The sequence below is a fragment of the Pteropus vampyrus genome, unplaced genomic scaffold, assembly GCF_000151845.1.
Source record: "Pteropus vampyrus isolate Shadow unplaced genomic scaffold, Pvam_2.0 Scaffold62, whole genome shotgun sequence".
Classification (NCBI taxonomy): Eukaryota; Metazoa; Chordata; class Mammalia; order Chiroptera; family Pteropodidae; genus Pteropus; species Pteropus vampyrus.
Genome location: NW_011888843.1, coordinates 6,844,413 through 6,852,532, shown reverse-complemented (window position 1 = coordinate 6,852,532; position 8,120 = coordinate 6,844,413).

Genomic DNA, 8,120 nt, shown 5'->3' with positions numbered 1-8,120 from the left:
CTCTTTGCATCACACCCTTCCAGAAGATCAACAAGGTACTCAGAGGACTGTCAGACCTTAAGACAGTCCGGCCCTAGTTCTGCCTCTGCTGATGCCTCTGCAGGCTGAGTGAAGATCTCAGGGGTCAGGACCCTAGGGCCATGGTTACCCTAGGTAAGTGAAAGTACACGGGTGTGTGGAGTCCAATTTTAGGAAAGACATGTAGCAAAAATGTGCCATGAATATTAAAATTTGAGGAAAAAAAGGAAAAAGAAGCCATCAAAATAAGAGCTCAATGTTCCCAGTGAGTAAAAATTAGACAAAACTAGAATCCTAGTTCATTGTCTGTCCTCTGATGAAAGTACCAAATGAGTATAAAACAAAAGAATGTGGTAGTCAATTCCATAAAGAGGAAGAAAGAGAGCCATAGAAGAGTTTTTGTTTTTGTTTAAATTGGCCATTCCTTGCTATTAATGGAAAAACATAAAAGCTGTAATTGCCTATAATCATTGTTGTGAATTCAGAAACTCAAGCTTCTGGTGAAGTTGACTTTCTGAATATCCAAGTTTTTGCTGCTCTCTTAAAATGGAAAGAATCTAAAGTGATTGGAGAAGCAGAATCAGGATTTGAATTTTTTTTTCCCTCTGTGTGTCCTTCTAACTTCTAACATAATTGAAAAGATGAATTCATTTGGCAAGCAGAGCTGCTCAAATTCAAATTTGGTTCTCTCAAAGAAAGAGACCAAAACAGATTTTTCTTTGAAGTTAGAAAATAATGAAGTACAGTGATGATATATTTTGCATATTTGTTTGCAAAAGACACAATGTTCATATATATATATTCATATATATATATATGTTCACATATATATGTTCATATATATATATATATATATATATAGTCTTGAATATGGGTCGTTGTAAAAGAAAAGTCATCTTGCAGGATTACTTCATTTGGTTATATCCCTTTAAAGACTTAAGAACAACTCTCTATCCATATTATCTGGTGACAAATCCCCTGAAATTCCCTGCTAAAACAAGTCCCATTGATAGCAGATAACCCGGGCTCAGCCTTCTTAAGTTTTATTTCGATTAATCTCTGATTCATGTTAATGATCTTTCAACTGTTTTATTCCTTCTGATGCTGGAATTTTTTATCATCTTAATACGCTTACAGCATACCTAATCCACCCCTTTCTATCCACTGCCTATATGATTTCTGAAATCTCCTTCTTCCTCTGCCAGCCTGCTATCCTCCCTATGTAGCCTTAGAGAATTTGCTTGGACCAACATTTTGAGTGCTTAGCTTCAATTTCTCTAGGTTCCTAGCTTGAAGAAATCACTTTATTGTTTTTTTTCCCCCCCTCAGTTGTGTGTGTTTATATATTTAATATACTCATTCCTACATTTGTATTTAGTTGTCATTTTCCTAAAGCATCACGTCTCTCCCCAGTTAATTTCTAATGACCCATTTCCAGGGGCATCTGCACCACAGAGGGAGCAGCTGATTTAGATTACAGCTCGACTTTTCTCAGCAGGAACCACCACTGACCTAAGCATGCCTTTCACAACACTGTCCCAGGCACAGCAGCAAGCCAGTGGCCATCCAGGCTCTCAGCCTTCTTGGCTTAGTGCGCTGCTACTTCTAATTATTTCTAAATTATTTTAATTGCTTGAAGCCATTAAAAACACACATTCAACATCTGTGCGTTTTGAAAGGATTGCCAGAGTCTCCTCAGACCAATGTTTCCACTGACACAATATGACTTAGAAGGGACATCAAAGGCTTGCGAAGACCACTGAAAGCATTCTTGCTTCCCCACCCATTAGCGCTCAGCATTGTGTAAAACAGTGTCACTTCCAGAAGGAGCCGGCTCACTACAGGCCATTTGAACTCTGGAAAACTTGGCCAGGGCAGAGTCTGAGGGAGTTGAGAGTTTACCTCTTTTAGGGAAGAAAAACTCGGAGCCTCTCTGCTAAGCCATTGGTCTCACGTTACATTAGAAAAAAAGAGACAATATGGTTGTGGTCCAAGATCTATACTCAAAGCATTGGGTTCCTTGACTCTCTAAGGCTTTGAGGGAATGTAAACATGCTCTGGGGAAAATGTATCAAATTCTAGTATAACTAGCTTGGGGGTGACGGAGAATTAAAGAAATGGGATATGATGTGCAAGTATATTTTCTGGCAGGTTTTGAATCCTTGTGAAAATCTCAGCTGGGCCTGTCTAACTGAGGAAGGGCTATGAAGGAGCCAGGATGTATCTCAAGCATGTAGCTTAATATTTGGCAATAAGTATAGTTCAGATGACTGAATGAATGAATGCAAAAGCTAAAAAGTCTAGAGTTCAAACTGAAAATAAAGCTGGTCATGAATTTGCCTACGTGCCCATTCTTTCTTCTTTTTCCCCTTCTTTGGAGTAGCAGTAAAGCTTTCCTTACACAAGATTTGGCCTTCTACCAATACCCTGCACCCCATGCTCTCCTGCCATGCAGGAGACCTCGTTCCAGGAGTTGATGCTTTCCCTCTGTGTTGTCAATGATTATCTTTCTCACGTTAACATTCTATGATGTCTATTCCTTTCATCCCTCACACTGCTGCTGCCTTGGTTTGGGGCTTCATTATATGTCCATTTGAACTATTTCAACGCTCTCCTAACCAAACAGCAGTTCTGATGATGTAACTAGGTCACAGTTTCTTTCTCTGTCCTTGTCAGCTTTGCTTCCTCAGAGTTGAACTCATTCTTGGGAGCCTCTTTCCTGAGAGTCACAAGATGGCTGCCAGCAGGTCTCGAGGTGTTTCCTTCTTTGTCACATGGAAGGAAAGAAGAAAACTTTCCTCCCACCATCTCCAATAAAAAAAGAAAAAAATATTTCTTTCACAGGTATCCCAAACACTTGTCTCCATCTCTGGTATGACCTTCCTTGAGCTAATCACTGTGGCCGAGGAGGGAATAGAATATGCTTAGGTTTAAGCCCATTAGCTACTACCCCTAGAACTAAATGCGGGGCACTTTCAACCAAACTCAAAGGCAGACAAGAAAGGGTAGGTGAATTCCCCTGAAGAGAAACCAGAGTATATAGGTAGGAGAAGGAGATGAATTCTTGGGAAGCAACTAAAATTGTCTAGTGCAGAGGTCAACAAAATAGGATCGACCAGTGGGGTCTAAGATCAGAAATTTGTTTAGATAGAAAGGAAAGAGAGAAGATCATAAGTTACAGCCAGACGAAATTAGTGAAGGCAGAAAACAAAGTCAGAGCTCTATCAGCCAGAGCATAAAATAAGTCACATTCCCCAAATTTAGTTGGAGCACGAGTTACCTGAGCTGGCTAACCATTAGAATCACTTAAAGGAATTTTATGTTTAACATAGACATCTTGGTCCCATCCTAGAGAGCCTGATTCAGTCTGTCTGAAGATCTTAGAATGTGGAGCTGCCGTTTGAGGATGGGCTGGCCTTAAACAACAGGTAGAGGCACGCAGGGGTTCTTGGCTGGAACGGTTGGTTGAGGAGAAAAAGAACTAGTTCAGTTTACCGTGTCTCCTCTGCTGTGATGGGGATGTGAAAGGCAGGCAGCGTTGTGCTTTCTTTTCCAGTGGCAAAATCACAGCAGCAAGTCATCAAGCCACTTTTGAAAGGTCGCACGCACCAGGCTGGCAGCCACATCAAGTTCAGAATGACTGCCTCTTATTTCCCAGGCACGCGGACTTGATTTCTTTACCTAAAATGGTGAATTTGGAGCTTCTCAGAAGAACATGCAACGTGACCCATAATTTGTCAAACATATCCATGTTTTATAGTTTGTACATATTAACTGTGTTAGGCAATGATTGCTATTTAACAATGGGTCTGTATGTAAACTTTCACTAAGAAACTAAAACATTTAATAATATAATTTGTCACTTATTTTTTCTTTTGCTAGATAGGGCCCTGTATTATATTAAAAAGTTAAAAGACTGGAAAATCTCAGAGGTGGAAAAGGGAGCTGGGGCCTTCCTGCCATCATCGTCCCCTTGCCACTGAAATCAAGCCAATATGTATTTACTCCCAATCAACTTGAATGATCCTTCTCAGCCTCTGATAAAAGTTAAAAAAAAAGAAAAGATTAAGGAATCTGAGAGCTTAGAAATTTGGCTCTTTCAAGTGAGCAAAAAGAATAAAAATGCTAGGGAAAAAAAAGTAATAGAACTCTTGAACTCCTCCTCCCCGTTCCTGCTTCCCCGTCCCTCTGACCTATAGCATTAGTCCAGGTGAGGGGAGGTGGGAGCCTACAAAATAACACAGGTCCTCCTTGGCCCTTTGCGACCCCAGCATATGCTTCCAGCCCAAAATCCTGCAAAGGAATCTATCTCCATGCTGATGGATGAAAGATGAGAAACACAGTAGCTTTCTGGTGAATTTTCTTATGCATCTGTCCCAAAGCCAATTGTTTGAAGATTCTTTTTTTCTTTAAGGTCCATTACATCTTCTTTGGGCTTCTCCCTTCCATGGGGAGGAATGCACCACAGACATTCTCCTTGACTCTGAACACACTTTCCATTCTACGGAGCCCCTCATTTCATTTTGGCCAAAGATCAGCATTGATCTAGGTTGTTGCCAGCTGTATAACAGCTGTGTAATTCAGGAAAACCACAGTGGGCTCAGGAGGCTGAGATTTTATTAAATCAGAAAAAAAAAAAAAAAAAAAAAAAACAAGGCAGGTCAAGGGTTCCTTCTTTCTCTCTTAACCTCCCCTACATTGTTCTTTCCCATATCGATGACGTGGTTTCACACCTCTCCAGGATTTAATTAAAGAGTTTCATTTTTATAAAGAGGAAGAAGCCATCAAGATGAAAATTTCCCCACGCTCTATTTTGGAGATGAAGTGGGGATGGGATTAGAGTTCTCATTTGCTCCAGCATTCAGACACTTCTAGGCAGTGTCTTTTCACTCAAAAGTCAGGGACTAGATGGGCTCCTTCAAAGAAGCGAATTTGGGGGTTGAAACTGAGCTCTTCCAATTGCCAAGGCTTTATAGTATGCAGACTACCTTAATACCTTAATAAAATGCTTCTCCTAGGGTCCAAAATGCATGTAAAAAGTTAAAGAAAGGGCCTTTCTAAAACATTGGGTAATAAAACCAGTAGGATAGTCTAAAGTGAATTTATATTTCATTTGCAATAGCTTATATAGCAAATTAACAAATGAAGGATATATTTGCACCAGGTACTATTAGCCTAAGGTGAAATAAAGCATCTAATTAGTAAATTCATGAGAAATGTATTCATTCCTCAAAAAGTAGATGCTCTGCTGACTTTTTGCCTTTAATAACACAGTAATGGTCAGAGTCAGCAAATAAGCTTTCTCACACTCAAACTCCAGCTGAATCAAGAAGTGCAGAGTAGAAATGGTTCACAGCCTGTGAGCTATGCTGTCATCATCTCCAAGACCTTCGTATATTGTCACATTAGCATTGACACATTAAGATTGTTTCCTGTTTGACAATGTCAAATATGAACATGAAAATCACATGGAATATGAGATGTAATATTTTCTTAGGAGTATTTTCCTTCCAATAAATTTTCAAATGAGATTCCTGGAAGCATAAGAGTAGTAAAACACCTGATTGTTTTGCAGGAAACAAAGGTCCATCTTCGCAATGTGAAGGTAATGTCATTAGTAGGATGTAACCTATGAGAGATTTAGCTAGAAGAGAAGATGGATTTGCTTCTCAACCCAACTGAAGCTGAATGCATTGCAAGATGACTAGCCAAAGTTAGGGATGCAGCCTATGTCTGTGGAAGAAAGAGATGTTGACCAATCTTTGTGAGAAATGAGCCTGTCACTTGGGACTAATTAGAACTCATTTGTTAATCAGTCTATGCACTTATTTTTTCTTAATTAAGCAAACACCCATATTGCTTTAAAGATCTATGACTATTTCATGAGAGAGATGGACATATGCTGAGTCGTGGCTTCCAGTTCACTTTACATTTAGTACAATGAGAAAGTCATGTCTTTTCCTTGCTTTGACAAGTGAAATTTTTTGATGAACATAGGGAAAACAGTAGTTAATGTCTATGTTTTTAGTCTAACTTACAGGCTGGAGGCAGTTTCAAATTTACTCTAATGTATGTATCTCTTTTTAAATAACTTCTAAGAGTTTTCTAAAAGAGAATGCTTAAGCAGTTCTTAAAATTAAAAAGCTTTCCTTAAGTTCCCTAGTCAGTATTTATCTTTTTATTAAACATAACTTTATTTAATTGCCAAGAAATATATTAATTAATAAAATGATAGACAACCAGCAGAGACTTGGTTCAACCGTCTGACTATGGTGCCTTTGCTATAAATGGCCAGTTGTGCACTCTTTAATCATGGTTTCAGGGCAATTATTGCTTGATTCTTTGAGTGGTCTGTGGATAGGTAATAAACATGCAGGTCAACCCAAGAATCCAGATGGATGCTGCCTCTGAACTCCCACCCACATCTTAGACACCACTTCTGAGGTACTCCTACTCACCCTACAATTTTTGACAGCCATATTTTCCAGACCCACAGATGTTCAGCAGCTTGATTCATCTGAGTAAAATAAAATGAGTAGGGAGGGGATCTCACCTAGTGTACTTGACCCTGCTCTTTGTTTCTTGTAGCAAGTGTATTGCATGTGCTTATTTAAGGTGTCCTAAATCCTCTTAGGGATAAACTGAGGACCAGAATGGATAAGCTGACAACCTAGGGAAAAGCTATGGGGTGGTCTTCTGGGAAAAGCTAAAAGAGCTACAATCAGTGGTTTCATAGTCACTGTGCATGTAGGAAACAGCTACCCCATATCTAGGTAAGAAAGAAATCTAGAAGGAAGTGTTTTTGAGAGTTATCTAATAGTACTGCTTAATGTGATCTGGTTTGAGATCTGATTTGGCTAAGCTGATGTCCAGGAAATTAACCAGAGCTTATGAAAGGAGTGATACAGCAATAACTGACCCAGGGAGAAGCATGTAAGAGTATCTCAGAGACGAATTGCTCATCAGAGGACAGCCCACAACATCTTGCTTGCTCGAGAGGCAGTGAACCACATGTAATGGCCCTTGGCGATGGACATATGTTATAAAAATTAAACTTGGCCCGCACACATACACACCAACATATCCCTTTCTCCTTGAACCCCCGTGAGTGCACTAAACTCCTGAGTATTTCACAAAAACATTAGGCTAATGGAAAAGCAACTCTGGATAGGGCACCCAATCCATTCCTCATGCTAACGCTATGGAATACATGCAGGCAGCCCTCGACATTCTTACAATCTACATTTTGAACATTAAACATTGGTCACCCTAAACCTCCAATCTCCAACCAAATTTGGCCTTGCAAAGTCAGTTGGCATCAGAGGACTTCAGCTCACCACCGCAGAACTCCCTGACACACCCTGCTGCTCTGAGAAGGAGAGGGGTCGTGGAGAGGAGAGCTAGGTTTCCATTGAGACAAAGGGGCTAATTGTCAGCAGAAGTTTGTGACAGGGGAAAATTGGAACACCTTTTTTTCCAATGTCCAAACACACACACACAACACACACACACACGCACACCCACACACAATGTTCCAACCCTCACACATAGTCACGATTGAATTTCACTCATCCCTCAGTCAAGCTCAGTGGATCTCACTGAACTGCTGGACGGCCCGGAATCTGAAACACATCTACTTCTATGGATCACATCAGGGCAGGTTCCCTCCTTAGCCAGGATGCCCCCTCAGGATGCTCCCTGAGACAAAGGCTTCTTAGTGGTGTCTCATTTGGAATGTGTCCACGGAGAGCAGTGGTGAACAACAGGGGAGTGAAAAACAGAAGGAAGAAAAGACAGAACAAGGGTGCACTAGGCGACAGGCCACATGCAGGGCATGGTCACGTGATATGGGAATCCTAAAGAGCTGTATGAAGTCGGTCTCAGAGCCAGCCCCCTGCTGAGTAGATAGAAAGGACAAGCATTTATCTCACAGCTTCTGTCTCCCATTGGCAAAGGGTTGCTCCAGGGAAGGTCAGTTCCCTGACACTTCCCGATTATTCTTGTGTGAGTGCTAAGCCCACAGGCACACCACACGCCATGGCATCAGGGGAGCGCTGGGACACTCATCACACAGGCCTGGACACGCTTGAGGAGAGGTGTTG